This window comes from Coregonus lavaretus (assembly GCF_964263955.1).
Source record: "Coregonus lavaretus genome assembly, chromosome: 32".
NCBI classification, from domain to species: Eukaryota; Metazoa; Chordata; class Actinopteri; order Salmoniformes; family Salmonidae; genus Coregonus; species Coregonus lavaretus.
The window spans coordinates 1,466,502-1,484,619 of record NC_140019.1 but is presented as its reverse complement, the minus strand read 5'-3'; positions in this window follow the sequence as shown (position 1 = coordinate 1,484,619).

Genomic DNA, 18,118 nt, shown 5'->3' with positions numbered 1-18,118 from the left:
CCATATGACATTCTCCCAATCCTCTTCTGGATCATCCAAATGCACTCTAGCAAACTTCAGACGGGCCTGGACATGTACTGGCTTAAGCAGGGGGACACGTCTGGCACTGCAGGATTTGAGTCCCTGGCGGCGTAGTGTGTTACTGATGGTAGGCTTTGTTACTTTGGTCCCAGCTCTCTGCAGGTCATTCACTAGGTCCCCCCGTGTGGTTCTGGGATTTTTGCTCACCGTTCTTGTGATCATTTTGACCCCACGGGGTGAGATCTTGCGTGGAGCCCCAGATCGAGGGAGATTATCAGTGGTCTTGTATGTCTTCCATTTCCTAATAATTGCTCCCACAGTTGATTTCTTCAAACCAAGCTGCTTACCTATTGCAGATTCAGTCTTCCCAGCCTGGTGCAGGTCTACAATTGTGTTTCTGGTGTCCTTTGACAGCTCTTTGGTCTTGGCCATAGTGGAGTTTGGAGTGTGACTGTTTGAGGTTGTGGACAGGTGTCTTTTATACTGATAACACGTTCAAACAGGTGCCATTAATACAGGTAACGAGTGGAGGACAGAGGAGCCTCTTAAAGAAGAAGTTACAGGTCTGTGAGAGCCAGAAATCTTGCTTGTTTGTAGGTGACCGAATACTTATTTTCCACCATAATTTGCAAATAAATTCATTAAAAATCCTACAATGTGATTTTCTGGATTTTTTTTTCTCATTTTGTCTGTCATAGTTGACGTGTACCTATGATGAAAATTACAGGCCTCTCTCATCTTTTTAAGTGGGAGAACTTGCACAATTGGTGGCTGACTAAATACTTTTTTTCCCCACTGTAAGTCAATACTGATATACACATTACTTGCTTCAAAAAGGCCTCATGGTTGAATTGGAAATATGTGCACCTGAGCATAATTCACAACAAGCAAGCAGGAGCTTTTGATAGAGGCTACTGAAAACATTGATGCAAGTTATTGGTAATAAGAAATTTTTATAGACTTCCATATTCTGCCCTCTTGTATAGATTTGTGAAAATGAACAGTGATAGACATTTTGCCTGAAAACAGAATTTGAAAATAATTTCTAGAAAAGGTAAACACAGCTTTGTAAAAATGAACAACCATATTCTGGCCAATTGTATAGATTTGTAAATATGAACAACCATATTCTGGCCAATTGTATAGATTTGTAAAAATGAACATGAACAGATATGTTTTTTTTTTTTACTTTTTTAAAAATGAAAAATAACTATTTTAAACAACATCAACTGTGAACTGATTTGGGCGTGTGTGTGTTAAAGAGACAGACAGGGAGGGACAAAGAGAGAGAGAGGCTACATTACTTGTACTGAAACTGTTCTAGCTTGCTGCATGATCAAATTCAGCTGATGCGCATAGCAATGCACGTAATGGGCATTCTTGAAATGCTCACGCACCTTTTGCTGCACACCAGCCTTCTCTCCCCTCATCACACTGGCTCCATCGTAAGCTTGCACAATGAGTTTGACTTTCTCGTCGTCGGCAAAAAGACCGTTCAGTCTCTCCAAAAGCACACTGGCGATTGAGACTGAGGTTGATTCCGAGATGGGAAGGAACTCAAAAAAGCGCTCCTGCACTTTGTGGTTGCTATCTATGTACCTCAGCACAAGCACCAGCTGTGTCTGTGTAGAAACGTCCGTGGTCTCGTCAGCTTGGATAGCTACGAAGTTCGCCGACTTCACCTCCTCCACAATATGTTCCCTCATGACCGCTAGCATACACTCCAGTAGCTCGTTTTGAATGGTCTTTGATGTGCCCTTGAAAACTTTAGCATTTTTAAGATGGTCATCAAACACCTCATCTAATTGTGCCACAAAGTTGACAAGTCCAAGAAAAATACCAGGGTTGGTGGAGCCCTCAGTTTCATCTTTGCCTCGCAAAGCTAGCCATCTTGACAGTTGTATGTGAATTGATTGACGCTGCTACCCGCTTTTTTCTTAGTTATGTTCATGGTTACTTATGTTACGTATGACGAAAGCGCGTAAGTGCAAGCCCTCCCGGAACCCATAGAGATTGTATTGAAAGCTCTGATATTTGAAAAAAAAAAGATTTTACATGATAGTCTATGAGAGACTCCTGGGCGATTTTCAACCTGACTGAAATCGCCCCAAAAGGGGCGGGGCCATTTGAAGCACGACTTTAGCCTGATTGGACATTTAGTGGCAGATCAGACGTCCAGATTAGAACACTGATAACTACTGTTGCCGTGATATAATTGATTAGAAAAAAAATCCCTTCCTTTTCCCGTTTGGCAGTGCGTCGCCCATATCGCCCTAATGAACACACCGCCCCTGTCGGTAGGACTGGTGGAGTTATGTCGCACATTCAGCTAACAAAAACCTATGTAAATGTCTGCTCTACCCAAAATTACAACCAAATAATTGCAGCATTACCGCAAAAATGGAAAAGGAAAGTGGAAGGGGGAAAAAGTAAGGAACTTACTCGGCCTTGAATTAAAGAATATAATTGGTTAAAGAAAATTGTGATAAATAAAAAAGTATACCAGTTTCATTTAAGGACCAAAGGATTGACAGCCGTCCCATATAGATTGCAAAATAGTTGGGAAGAGATTTTTGACGTACCGATTCCATGGCATAGTGTTTATGAATTGATACGCAAAACGACGCCGGATTCAAAACGTAGAATTTTTCAATTTAAATTATTATATAAAATTATTTCTACCAATAGAATGTTATTTATATGGGGGATACAATCTTCCCAGCTCTGCAGATTTTGCTGCGAAGAGACAGAATCATTAGATCATTTGTTTTGGTACTGTCCATTGGTAGATTGTTTTTGGACACAGGTCCAGGAATGGCTAAAGGATTGCAATATTTACCTGGAGCGAACCCTGCAGACAGCACTACTGGGTGATCTGAAAAGTCATAGTCAATTTATGATCTGTAGAAACAATGAGAATAGAAAGGTTCAGACCTTTTGTAAAACATCACTGTACAGTTGAAAAATATATGGCAAACAGAAATCCAATATGGATGGTGTTAAGAGATAGATGGGAGGTGTTGATTGGAGCTGAAGGATGGGACTAATAACAACAACTAATAACAACAAGATAACTCATGTAAAGCATACTGTGTCCATAATAAGTATATAGGTTATAGGTTGAGAGCTTTTGTGAAAGAGCACAGTTAGAAAAATATCATGAAAATGATTGGAGGAAGTTCAGGAGTAAAAACAAAAAATATATAATTATTGTAGAATCCATAAAGTGTCCATAAAATGTATATAGTATGTATGGGCTGGAAGTAGAGGCCTAAGCGTTGTTGTTCACTAGTTTTCTCTAATTGGGGAAGGGGTGGTGGGGTTGGAAAGTAATGAAGGGAAATATAATTTTTAAAAAGTATATGTGTGTGTGTATGTATATATGTATGTACAGTGGGGAGAAGAAGTATTTGATACACTGCCGATTTTGCAGGTTTTCCTACTTACAAAGCATGTAGAGGTCTGTCATTTTTATCATAGGTACACCTCAACTGTGAGAGACGGAATCTAAAACAAAAATCTAGAAAATCACATTGTATGATTTTTAAGTAATTCATTTTGCATTTTATTGCATGGCATAAGTATTTGATCACCTACCAACCAGTAATAATTCCGGCTCTCACAGACCTGTTAGTTTTTCTTTAAGAAGCCCTCCTGTTCTCCACTCATTACCTGTATTAACTGCACCTGTTTGAACTCATTACCTGTATAAAAGACACCTGTCCACACACTCAATCAAACAGACTCCAACCTCTCCACAATGGCCAAGACCAGAGAGCTGTGTAAGGACATCAGGGATAAAATTGTAGACCTGCACAAGGCTGGGATGGGCTACAGGACAATAGGCAAGCAGCTTGGTGAGAAGGCAACAACTGTTGGTGCAATTATTAGAAAATGGAAGAAGTTCAAGATGACGGTCAATCACCCTCGGTCTGGGGCTGCATGCAAGATCTCACCTCGTGGGGCATCAATGATCATGAGGAAGGTGAGGGATCAGCCCAGAACTACACGGCAGGACCTGGTCAATGACCTGAAGAGAGCTGGGACCACAGTCTCAAAGAAAACCATTAGTAACACACTATGCCATCATGGATTAAAATCCTGCAGCGCACGCAAGGTCCCCCTGCTCAAGCCAGCGCATGTCCAGGCCCATCTGAAGTTTGCCAATGATCATCTGGATGATCCAGAGGAGGAATGGGAGAAGGTCATGTGGTCTTTTATTTATTTATTTTATTATTTATTTATTTTTTTTTTTTTATTTTTTTTTTTTTCTTCTCGGGGGGATGGATCAGCTTAATATTGCAGATAGATTGTATCTTCTATCAATGTAATTGTCTGCATCACTTCCAATCCCCCATGTTTTTTTTATTTTTTATATATATATATTCCCCTTTATTACTTTTCAACCCCACCATCCTTTCCCTACTTGGAGTAAATTAGTGAACAACAACGCCCAGGCCTCTACTTCCGGTCTATACTTACTATCTACACCTTATGGACAGAGTTAATTTTACAATAATTCTATATCTATATATATATATATATATATATATATATATATATATATATATACATATATACATATACATACATATACACATATATATATATATATACATATATATATATACACATATACATACACACACATACATATTTATCTATTTTTTTGCTCCTGAACTTCTTCTACTCTCAACCTCTCCGATCATTTTCATGATGTCCATCCGGTTTGCTTCTAAATGCCATATCTTTCTAACTGTGCTCTTTCCCAAAAGCTCCCAACATACAACCTATATACTTATTATGGACACAGTATGCTTACATTATTAGCTATCTTTGTTATTATTTGTTGTTATTTGTTATTAGTCCCATCCTTCAACTCTATTCAATACCTCCCATCTATCTCTTAACACCATCCATATAGGATTTCTATTTGCCATATATATTTCAACCATACTGTGATGTTTTACAAAAGTTCTGAACCTTTCTATTCTCATTGCTTCTACAGATTGTGAATTAAAAATAAACATTTTTGCTAAAAGTATTATTATATTATTGATTGATTGACTATGACTTTTCAGATCACCCAGTAATGCTATCTGCAAGGTTAGTTCCAGGTAAATATTGCAATCCTTTAGCCATTCCTGGACCTGTGTCCAAAAACAAGCTACAAATGGACAGAACCAAAACAAATGATCTAATGATTCTATCTCTTCACAGAAAAATCTGCAGAGCTGGGAAGATTGTATCCCCCATATAAATAACATTCTATTGGTAGCAAGAATTTTATATAATAATTTAAATTGAAAGATTCTAATTTTTGAATCCGGTGTCGTTTTGCGTGTCAGTTCATAAACACTATGCCATGGGATCGGTACGTCAAAGATCTCTTCCCAACTATTTTGCAATCTATATGGGACTGCTGTCAATCCTTTGGTCCTTAAGTGAAACTGATATACTTTTTTATTTATCACAGTTTTCCTTAACCAATTATGTTCTTTAATGCAAGGCCGACAGACAAGTTCCTTACTTTCTCCCCCTTCAACTTTCCTCTTCCACTTTTGCGGTAAGGCTGCAATTATTTGGTTGTAATTTTGGGTAGAGCAGACATTTCCATATGTTTTTATTAGCTGCATGTGCGACATAACTCCACCAGTCCTACCGATGATATCATTTACGAAGATTATACCTTTTTTAAACATTCTGTCAATAAATATAGGTTTTTTGTCAATTAGTATATTTGAATTTAACCACAATATTTGTTGCATTATTTGTTCTGTCGTTTCTGGAGGATTAAATTGAAATTGCAACCAACTTTCTATGGCTTGTTTTAGAAATAGTGACATTTGGGAGATTATTTCCTTTTCAAATAACTGAAAGTGAGAGGTTGTAATCTGAATAAAGGGAAAAAGGCCTTTCTTGAACAGTGGGTGAGACAATCTTACTAATTTGCTTGAGAACCAGTTCGGATTTAAGTATAACTTTTGGATGACTGAAGATTTTAGTGATAGGTCTAATGCTTTAATATTTAATAATTTCTGTCCTCCGAATTCATATTCATTATATAAATATGCTCTTTTAATTTTGTCTGGCTTGCCGTTCCAAATAAAATTGAATATTTTTTTCTCATATAATTTAAAAAACTGTTTGCTAGGCGTAGGCAAGACCATAAGCAAATAGGTAAACTGGGATAATACTAAAGAGTTAATCAGGGTGATTTTTCCACAAATTGACAGGTATTTTCCTTTCCATGGTAGTAAGATCTTATCTATTTTTGCTAACTTTCTATTAAAATTTATTGAAGTGAGATCATTTATTTCCTTTGGGATATGTATTCCGAGTATATCCACATCACCATCAGACCATTTTATTGGTAAACTACATGGTAATGTAAAAATTGTATTTTTTAGTGATCCAATACGTAATATAGTACATTTGTCATAATTTGGTTTTAATCCAGAGAGGTTAGAAAATGTATCTAGATCCTCTATGAGGCTGTGGAGGGATTCTAGTTGTGGATCTAAAAGAAAACATGAATCATCTGCGTACAATGACACCTTTGTTTTTAAGCCCTGTATTTCTAATCCTCTGATATTATTATTGGATCTGATTTTAATAGCTAACATCTCGATGGCCACAATAAATAGATATGCCGATAGTGGACAACCTTGTTTCACTCCTCTTGACAGTTTGAAACTTTCTGAGAAATAGCCATTATTTACTATTTTACACCTAGGGTTACTATACATGATTTTGACCCATTTTATAAGAGATTCTCCAAAATTGAAATGCTCCAGGCATTTATATATGAATTCCAGTCGAACTTTATCAAATGCCTTTTCGAAGTCTGCTATGAATAGCAGGCCTGGTTTCCCATATTTTCCATAGTGTTCTATTGTTTCCAATACTTGCCTTATATTGTCTCCAATGTATCTTCCATGTAAAAAACCTGTCTGATTAGAATGAATAATATCCGACAATACCTTTTTAATTCTATGCGCTATACATTTTGCTAGGATTTTTGCATCACAACACTGAAGTGTAAGGGGCCTCCAATTTTGTAAATGGACTGGATCTTTATATTTTCCACTTGTATCCTGTTTCAGTAATAATGAGATCAGACCTTCTTCTTGAGTGTCAGATAATCTACCATTTACATAGGAGTGGTTAAAACATGCTAATAACGGTCCTCTTAGTATTTCAAAAAAGGTTTGGTATACCTCGATTGGTATGCCATCCAACCCTGGAGTTTTCCCGGACTTAAAGTCTTTAATTGCATCCAGAAGTTCCTCCTCTGTAATTTCACCTTCACATGAGTCTTTCTGTGTGGCTGTTAATTTGACATTATCAATAGGAAAAAAATCTCTACAATTAGCTTCAGTTAGAGGAGATGGAGGCGACTGAAAAGAAAACATATGCTTAAAATACTTTGTTTCTTCCTTCAAAATATCATTAGGTGAATTATGGGTGACTCCGTCAATTGTAACCAGTTTCATTAAGTTCTTTTTGGTAGCATTCCTATGTTGAAGATTAAAAAAGAATTTTGTGCATTTTTCCCCATATTCCATCCAGTTTGCTTTATTTTTATAATATATTACACTTGATCTTTCTTGAATAAGTTTTTCCATTTCTTTTTGTTTTTCCTCTAATTTATTCTGAGCCTCTATGTTACAGTTTTTATTGCCATCTATCTGTTCTGTTAGACTTTCTATTTCCTTTCTTAGTATAAACTCTTTTGACCTAAATTGCTTTTGTTTTCGAGATGAGTACTGAATTGCATGGCCTCTAAAGGCACATTTAAAGGTGTCCCATACAATAAGGGGATTCGCTGTACCTAAGTTATGTTGGAAAAAGTCAGTTATAAATTCCTTTGTTCTAATTATAAATAAATTATCATCTAATAGGCTTTGATTAAATTTCCAATATCCTCGCCCACGTGGAAATTCAGTCAGAGTAATGTATATGCCTATTATATGATGGTCCGACCGCATTCTGTCCCCTATCAACACTTTTTTTACTTTTGGTGCCAACGAGAATGAGATAAGAAAGAAGTCAAGACGACTAGCTTGATTCAGTCTCCGCCATGTATATCTCACTAGATCAGCATATTTAAGCCTCCATATATCTACTAGTTCTAATGTATCCATGACATTCACAATTTCCTTAAGAGCATGTGGGTGATTGTTTGTGGTGTGATTTCCTTTTCGGTCCATTGAGCTATTTAAAACAGTATTATAATCCCCCACCATAATAATATTGTCTTGAGTTGCTTGCAGGCTTGATAATTTATTATATATATTGTCAAAGAATTGTGGATCATCATTATTTGGTCCGTAAAGGTTAATGAGCCATATCTGTTTATTGTCCAATACCATATTTAAGGTCATGTGGTCTTATGAGACAAAAATATAGCTTTTTTGTCTAAACTCCACTTGCCGTGTTTGGAGGAAGAAGAAGGATGAATACAACCCCAAGAACACCATCCCAACCGTGAAGCATGGAGGTGGAAACATCATTCTTTGGGGATGCTTTTCTGCAAAGGGGACAGGACGACTGCACCGTATTGAGGGGAGGATGGATGGGGCCATGTATCGCGAGATCTTGGCCAACAACCTCCTTCCCTCAGTAAGAGCATTGAAGATGGGTTGTGGCTGGGTCTTCCAGCATGACAACGACCCGAAACACACAGCCAGGGCAACTAAGGAGTGGCTCCGTAAGAAGCATCTCAAGGTCCTGGAGTGGCCTAGCCAATCTCCAGACCTGAACCCAATAGAAAATCTTTGGAGGGAGCTGAAAGTCTGTATTGCCCAGCGACTGCCCCGAAACATGAAGGATCTGGAGAAGGTCTGTATGGAGGAGTGGGCCAAAATCCCTGCTGCAGTGTGTGCAAACCTGGTCAAGACCTACAGGAAACGTATGATCTCTGTAATTGCAAACAAAGGTTTCTGTACCAAATATTAAGTTCTGCTTTTCTGATGTATCAAATACTTATGTCACGCAATAAAATGCAAATTAATTACTTAAAAATCATACAATGTGATTTTCTGGAGTTTTGTTTTAGATTCCGTCTCTCACAGTTGAAGTGTAACTATTATTTAAAAAATTACAGACCTCTACATGCTTTGTAAGTAGGAAAACCTGCAAAATCGGCAGTGTATCAAATACGTGTTCTCCCCACTGTATGTATGTATGTATATATGTGTGTATGTATGTATGTATATATATATATATATATATATATATATATATATATATATATATATATATATATTTGCGAGAAAAATAACATATGGGGGATTGGAAGTGATGCTGACAATTACATTGATGGAAGTTACAATCTATCTGAAATATTAAAGGTGATCTAACACCCCCCCCCCTCCCCCCCCAAAAAAAGAAAAGAAAAAAAAAAGACCTTCAAATAGGACAAAATTCACAAGGATGCGGGGCCAGACAGATTACAAGGACGTGTACTCAGAGAATGCGCGAACCAAAGTGTCTTCACTGACATTTTCAACCTCTCCCTGACCGAGTCTGTAATACCTACATGTTTCAAGCAGACCACCATAGTCCCTGTGCCCAAGAAAGCGAAGGTAACCTGCCTAAATTACTACCCCCCCCCCATAGCACTCACGTCGGTAGCCATGAAGTGTTTTGAAAGGCTGGTCATGGCTCACATCAACACCATCATCCCGGAAACCCTAGACCCACTCCAATTCGCTTACCGCCCCAACAGATCCACAGATGACGCAATCTCAATCGCACTCCACACTGCCCTTTCCCACCTGGACAAAAGGAACACCTATGTGAGAATGCTGTTCATTGACTACAGCTCAGCGTTCAACGCCATAGTGCCCACGAAGCTCATCACTAAGCTAAGGACCCTGGGACTAAACACCTCCCTCTGCAACTGGATCCTGGACTTCCTGACGGGCCGCCCCCAGGTGGTAAGGGGTAGGCAACAACACATCTGCCACGCTGATCCTCAACACGGGGGCCCCTCACGGGTGGGTGCTTAGTCCATTCCTGTCCTCCCTGTTCACCCACGACTGCGTGGCCAAGCACGACTCCAACACCATCATTAAGTTTAATGACGACACAACAGTGGTAGGCCTGATCACCGACAACGATGAGACAGCCTATAGGAAGAATGTCAGAGACCTGGCAGTGTGGTGCCAGGACAACAACCTCTCCCTCAATGTGAGCAAGACAAAGGAGCTGATTGTGGACTACAGGAAAAGGAGGGCCAAATACGCCACCATTCACATCGACGGGGCTGTAGTGGAGCGGGTCAAGAGTTTCAAGTTCCTTGGTGTCCATATCACCAACAAACTATCATGGTCCAAACACACCAAGACAGTCATGAAGAGGGCATGACAACACATTTTTCCCCTCAGGAGACTGAAAAGATTTGGCATGGGTCCCCAGATCCTCAAAACGCTCAACAGCTGCATCATCGAGAGTATCCTGACCGGTTGCATCACCGCCTGGTATGCCAACTGCTCGACTGTAAGGCGCTACAGAGGGTAGTGCGTACGGGCCAGTACATCACTGGGGCCAAGCTTCCTGCCATCCAGGACCTATATGCTAGGCGGTGTCAGAGGAAGGCCCCAAAAATTGTCAAAGACTCCAATCATCCAAGTCATAGACTGTTCTCTCTGCTACCGCACGGCAAGAGGTACCGGAGCGCCAAGTCTAGGTCCAAAAGGCTCCTTAACAGCTTCTACCCCCAAGCCATAAGACTGCTGAACAATTATTCAAATGGCCACCCTGACTATTTACATTGATAGACTTTGATTTTACACTGCTGCTACTGTTTATTGTCTATGCATAGTCACTTTACCCCAACCTACATGTACAATTTACCTCAACTAACCTGTACCCCTGCACATTGACTCGGTACCGGTACCCCCTGTATATAGCCTCGTTATTGTTATTTTATTGTGTTACTTTTTGTATATTTTTATACTTTAGTTTATTTAGTAAATCTTTATTTCTTGAACTGCATTGTTGGTTAAGGTCTTTTAAGTAAGCATTTCACGGTAAGGTCTACACCTGTTGTATTCGGCACATATGACAAATACAATTTGATTTCAAGTGGAGTTCTCTGTTACAAATCAAGGACCTTACGCATGTGAGGCAAATGTGATAAGCACTACTCTATAGAAACTGCTGGTTGAAGCATCTACAAGGAGTAAACTGTATTTACTGATATTCTTTGCATGTATATGAATTCCCATAATGAGGCACTCATGAAAATCAGAGTTCTCTGTTTCTACCCGGTTTTGAACTGGTGACCTTTCGCATGCAGGAGTCTGACATAGTGAAGCTTAACTTTCCTTATTCATTCTCTACGGTAAGTCTTTTCACAATGGGTGTAATATATTTCTGGCCTCTGGTTGGTTTTGTGTTGGTTTTGTGGCACTGTTTCACACCCCATTGGCCACTGTAGAAAGGACACTTTCAGCCTGTGTATACAATAACGTGAATTACCTCACAGAGCAAGAAGTGAACAACCATCACTGTAGACACAGATCTCAGTTATTTAAAGTTAGTTGTTACAGAACGATCTGGCATTTCTCCATCTGGAAATTACTTCTTACAGCACAACTCCAATTATTTTCTCTAATTTATGTCTAAGATAGCTAACTACAAAGCTAACTAGCTAGCTAAATTTAGCTGCCTCTACATCCAGTTTGCCGGCAGAGCAGCATTCGCCAAAAAGACAGGTAAGTCTCCTTTGCTTTTTGAACTTTCAGATCACTAAAGTTGTTTGGCATGCGATCACACTAGCTACATATATTTAGCTAAACTGTTGATGAAATGGATTGTTGCCTTTGTAGCTAGCTATCTAGCTTGGTTGTATTACAACTACAGTAGGCTAGTACAGTAAAAGTTACAGTAGCTAGCTACACCTTTACTGAATGACAACAGTGTAGCCTAAACTTCAAATTCATGCAACTGTGGTAGTGTCACTTGTTTAGATATTTACCTGCTTTAAAGAGTACAAGTACTCAAGTCTTTATCCATACCAGCAGGTCTCCCATGAAAAGGTTATGTTGACTTCAATGGGACAACCAGTTAATTAAAGCTAAAATGTTCTGTGCACTCTCACTAGATAGAAGTGTGTGGTTCAGTGGCAGATTTTCTAAAGAAAATAGACAAAGATAGTATCAGCAATTCTCAATCAGATGAGACACACCTGATCTCATTAATTTATAGATGTTACTTAGATTGAGAAGGATTTCCATATCTGTTATTGCTCATGGTGTATCTATGTGCTGTTGTTTTTAAACACACAGCAAACAAAAAGTTGCCACCATTGTATAGACAATTGTGGTAAATATCTCATTCAAATGTAATTTAATTCATAAATGTGGCCACTTAATTTATTGTGTGGATATCTTCCGAAGTTATGCATTTTTCATGTTAATATTCCGTTACCCTAGGTCCTCCATTCCCGAACGTGAAGCCACTTGACCCTAGCAGGAAGGACCAGAGGAAAGTGTTGGCTTAAGGTATGACTTCGTATTGAGTAAAATGAAGATCACTCAAGTTCATATTTAGATTTAGAGTGACTGACATGAATTGGAGCATGAACAGGCTTAGTCTACACTCAGGTGGAACAACGGATATGTAATGCATTTGTCTACAATGGTTGTGCCTATTAATCACAACGGTCGAGCGGTGCGTACACACTTGCAATGTAATCTACATCCGTTGTTAAATGAACACACACCAGGGATTGCCAAGGCGGGTACGCTGAGAAGTCGGGAAAAGTTGCTTTAATGTTGTCTTTATGAATAAGATACATGCATTTCGATTGAGCTATAACACTCATAAATATGCCTTTGATTTCATTAAATTAAACCTCAACATAAAGCAATTTTCTCTTGTTTTTTTTATATATTGTCTTTATATGCATTACAATGGCAAATGCAACATTCTCCAAATACAAGACGTCATGCGGCGATGTCTGAACTTTTACTTTTGAGCGATAACCCAAATATAAATACAGTAAAGTACACATGCTAAAGGTTAAAAAATATGTTTTTAACAAAACAGTGTTTTTTAGACACAACGTTTTAGAACAGGAAAGCACCCACTTGTGCTATGTCATGACTTACCTGGACCACCTATTGAGATGTGCCTCTTGTTATGTAAATCAGGTGTTACATGAGGTGAAAAGGTGACGATTAGGAGTGTTGGGCGCTAACCCTCTTCCCTCAACTGGCATACCATATAGGTACTTAATTGGTGGATATAGTGCTGACAAGTTATTATGCACAGAATGTCCAAACTGTAAATGAAAGTAAACTTGGTCTTTTCAAGAGGCAGTTGAGAACTCTACCATATTTCTACCTCTGGAGATTGCATAATTGTCAGAAGTTCATGTTCAAAAGCTGTTGCATTGGCCGGGAATCGAACCCGTGCCACCCATCTATGGAAAGCGAAGACTCTCACAAACACGTACATGTAATCGGTTCTGCTCTATAACGCTCACAAGCCACACAAAAGCAGTTAGAAGGTAATGCGTTGTTCTACATAGAACATTGAGGGAAATCCCAGGGCATTGTTGTCACAAACTCCAAACTCAACACAGTTGTCACTGACTTGTTGGATATATTCGTTTCTCATTGAACAACTAATGTTTAGCACAAAGTAAATCACCTCACACACTGGAAATCTACAATGGATTCACAAAAGTCTACCTACTGAGAATGTGTAAATGTCCAAACTGTAAATAAAAGCAAACTTGGTCTTTTCAAGAGGCAGTTGAGAACTCTACCATCACAAGAGATTTCTGGATAGCGTGGAAATCTTACACATTTTTCTACCTCTGGAGATTGCATAATTGTCCGAATTTCATGTTCGAAATCTGTTGCATTGGCCGGGAATCGAACCCGGGCCTCCCGCGTGGCAGGCGAGAATTCTACCACTGAAACACCAATGCGTTGCATTGTTGAAATTACCCCACTGGCTAGAAATCGTATATCAGAAAGCAGTAGATTGAATTGATTGCGTTTATTCTGCTATGTGGACTTAGTGACGTCTTACACCCTATATACGCCTCATAAAAAGACTCAATACTCCCCGTCGGGGAATTGAACCCCTGTCTCCCGCGTGACAGGCGGGGATACTCACCACTATACTAACGAGGAGCAGGTGGTTACATTTTCACCCTTTATAGTAGAAATGTATGGAGGTCCGTAAGGCCTCTTCCCTCAGCTGGCATACCATATAGGTACTTAATTGGTGGATATAGTGCTGACAAGTTATTATGCACAGAACGGTGGGTCGGCCGTGTGAACAAATTAGGAGTGTTGGGTGCAATGTCACTAAGTCAGTGTGAAAACATTAGGAGTGTTGGGCGCTAACCCTAACCCTTCTCACAAAAACGTCTATAGAGACTGAATGGTTTGAGCTAGAAACTACTATGACCCATCTATGGAAAGCTGAGACTCTCAAAAACACGTACATGTAATCGGTTCTGCTCTATAACGCTCACAAGCCACACAAAAGCAGTTAGAAGGTAATGCGTTGTTCTACATAGAACATTGAGGGAAATCCCAGGGCATTGTTGTCACAAACTCCAAACTCAACACAGTTGTCACTGACTTGTTGGATATATTCGTTTCTCATTGAACAACTAATGTTTAGCACAAAGTAAATCACCTCACACACTGGAAATCTACAATGGATTCACAAAAGTCTACCTACTGAGAATGTGTAAATGTCCAAACTGTAAATAAAAGCAAACTTGGTCTTTTCAAGAGGCAGTTGAGAACTCTACCATCACAAGAGATTTCTGGATAGCGTGGAAATCTTACACATTTTTCTACCTCTGGAGATTGCATAATTGTCCGAATTTCATGTTCGAAATCTGTTGCATTGGCCGGGAATCGAACCCGGGCCTCCCGCGTGGCAGGCGAGAATTCTACCACTGAAACACCAATGCGTTGCATTGTTGAAATTACCCCACTGGCTAGAAATCGTATATCAGAAAGCAGTAGATTGAATTGATTGCGTTTATTCTGCTATGTGGACTTAGTGACGTCTTACACCCTATATACGCCTCATAAAAAGACTCAATACTCCCCGTCGGGGAATTGAACCCCGGTCTCCCGCGTGACAGGCGGGGATACTCACCACTATACTAACGAGGAGCAGGTGGTTACATTTTCACCCTTTATAGTAGAAATGTATGGAGGTCCGTAAGGCCTCTTCCCTCAGCTGGCATACCATATAGGTACTTAATTGGTGGATATAGTGCTGACAAGTTATTATGCACAGAACGGTGGGTCGGCCGTGTGAACAAATTAGGAGTGTTGGGTGCAATGTCACTAAGTCAGTGTGAAAACATTAGGAGTGTTGGGCGCTAACCCTAACCCTTCTCACAAAAACGTCTATAGAGACTGAATGGTTTGAGCTAGAAACTACTATGACCCATCTATGGAAAGCTGAGACTCTCAAAAACACGTACATGTAATCGGTTCTGCTCTATAACGCTCACAAGCCACACAAAAGCAGTTAGAAGGTAATGCGTTGTTCTACATAGAACATTGAGGGAAATCCCAGGGCATTGTTGTCACAAACTCCAAACTCAACACAGTTGTCACTGACTTGTTGGATATATTCGTTTCTCATTGAACAACTAATGTTTAGCACAAAGTAAATCACCTCACACACTGGAAATCTACAATGGATTCACAAAAGTCTACCTACTGAGAATGTGTAAATGTCCAAACTGTAAATAAAAGCAAACTTGGTCTTTTCAAGAGGCAGTTGAGAACTCTACCATCACAAGAGATTTCTGGATAGCGTGGAAATCTTACACATTTTTCTACCTCTGGAGATTGCATAATTGTCCGAATTTCATGTTCGAAATCTGTTGCATTGGCCGGGAATCGAACCCGGGCCTCCCGCGTGGCAGGCGAGAATTCTACCACTGAAACACCAATGCGTTGCATTGTTGAAATTACCCCACTGGCTAGAAATCGTATATCAGAAAGCAGTAGATTGAATTGATTGCGTTTATTCTGCTATGTGGACTTAGTGACGTCTTACACCCTATATACGCCTCATAAAAAGACTCAATACTCCCCGTCGGGGAATTGAACCCCTGTCTCCCGCGTGACAGGCGGGGATACTCACCACTATACTAACGAGGAGCAGGTGGTTACATTTTCACCCTTTATAGTAGAAATGTATGGAGGTCCGTAAGGCCTCTTCCCTCAGCTGGCATACCATATAGGTACTTAATTGGTGGATATAGTGCTGACAAGTTATTATGCACAGAACGGTGGGTCGGCCGTGTGAACAAATTAGGAGTGTTGGGTGCAATGTCACTAAGTCAGTGTGAAAACATTAGGAGTGTTGGGCGCTAACCCTAACCCTTCTCACAAAAACGTCTATAGAGACTGAATGGTTTGAGCTAGAAACTACTATGACCCATCTATGGAAAGCTGAGACTCTCAAAAACACGTACATGTAATCGGTTCTGCTCTATAACGCTCACAAGCCACACAAAAGCAGTTAGAAGGTAATGCGTTGTTCTACATAGAACATTGAGGGAAATCCCAGGGCATTGTTGTCACAAACTCCAAACTCAACACAGTTGTCACTGACTTGTTGGATATATTCGTTTCTCATTGAACAACTAATGTTTAGCACAAAGTAAATCACCTCACACACTGGAAATCTACAATGGATTCACAAAAGTCTACCTACTGAGAATGTGTAAATGTCCAAACTGTAAATAAAAGCAAACTTGGTCTTTTCAAGAGGCAGTTGAGAACTCTACCATCACAAGAGATTTCTGGATAGCGTGGAAATCTTACACATTTTTCTACCTCTGGAGATTGCATAATTGTCCGAATTTCATGTTCGAAATCTGTTGCATTGGCCGGGAATCGAACCCGGGCCTCCCGCGTGGCAGGCGAGAATTCTACCACTGAAACACCAATGCGTTGCATTGTTGAAATTACCCCACTGGCTAGAAATCGTATATCAGAAAGCAGTAGATTGAATTGATTGCGTTTATTCTGCTATGTGGACTTAGTGACGTCTTACACCCTATATACGCCTCATAAAAAGACTCAATACTCCCCGTCGGGGAATTGAACCCCGGTCTCCCGCGTGACAGGCGGGGATACTCACCACTATACTAACGAGGAGCAGGTGGTTACAGTTTCACCCTTTATAGTAGAAATGTATGGAGGTCCGTAAGGCCTCTTCCCTCAGCTGGCATACCATATAGGTACTTAATTGGTGGATATAGTGCTGACAAGTTATTATGCACAGAACGGTGGGTCGGCCGTGTGAACAAATTAGGAGTGTTGGGTGCAATGTCACTAAGTCAGTGTGAAAACATTAGGAGTGTTGGGCGCTAACCCTAACCCTTCTCACAAAAACGTCTATAGAGACTGAATGGTTTGAGCTAGAAACTACTATGACCCATCTATGGAAAGCTGAGACTCTCAAAAACACGTACATGTAATCGGTTCTGCTCTATAACGCTCACAAGCCACACAAAAGCAGTTAGAAGGTAATGCGTTGTTCTACATAGAACATTGAGGGAAATCCCAGGGCATTGTTGTCACAAACTCCAAACTCAACACAGTTGTCACTGACTTGTTGGATATATTCGTTTCTCATTGAACAACTAATGTTTAGCACAAAGTAAATCACCTCACACACTGGAAATCTACAATGGATTCACAAAAGTCTACCTACTGAGAATGTGTAAATGTCCAAACTGTAAATAAAAGCAAACTTGGTCTTTTCAAGAGGCAGTTGAGAACTCTACCATCACAAGAGATTTCTGGATAGCGTGGAAATCTTACACATTTTTCTACCTCTGGAGATTGCATAATTGTCCGAATTTCATGTTCGAAATCTGTTGCATTGGCCAGGAATCGAACCCGGGCCTCCCGCGTGGCAGGCGAGAATTCTACCACTGAAACACCAATGCGTTGCATTGTTGAAATTACCCCACTGGCTAGAAATCGTATATCAGAAAGCAGTAGATTGAATTGATTGCGTTTATTCTGCTATGTGGACTTAGTGACGTCTTACACCCTATATACGCCTCATAAAA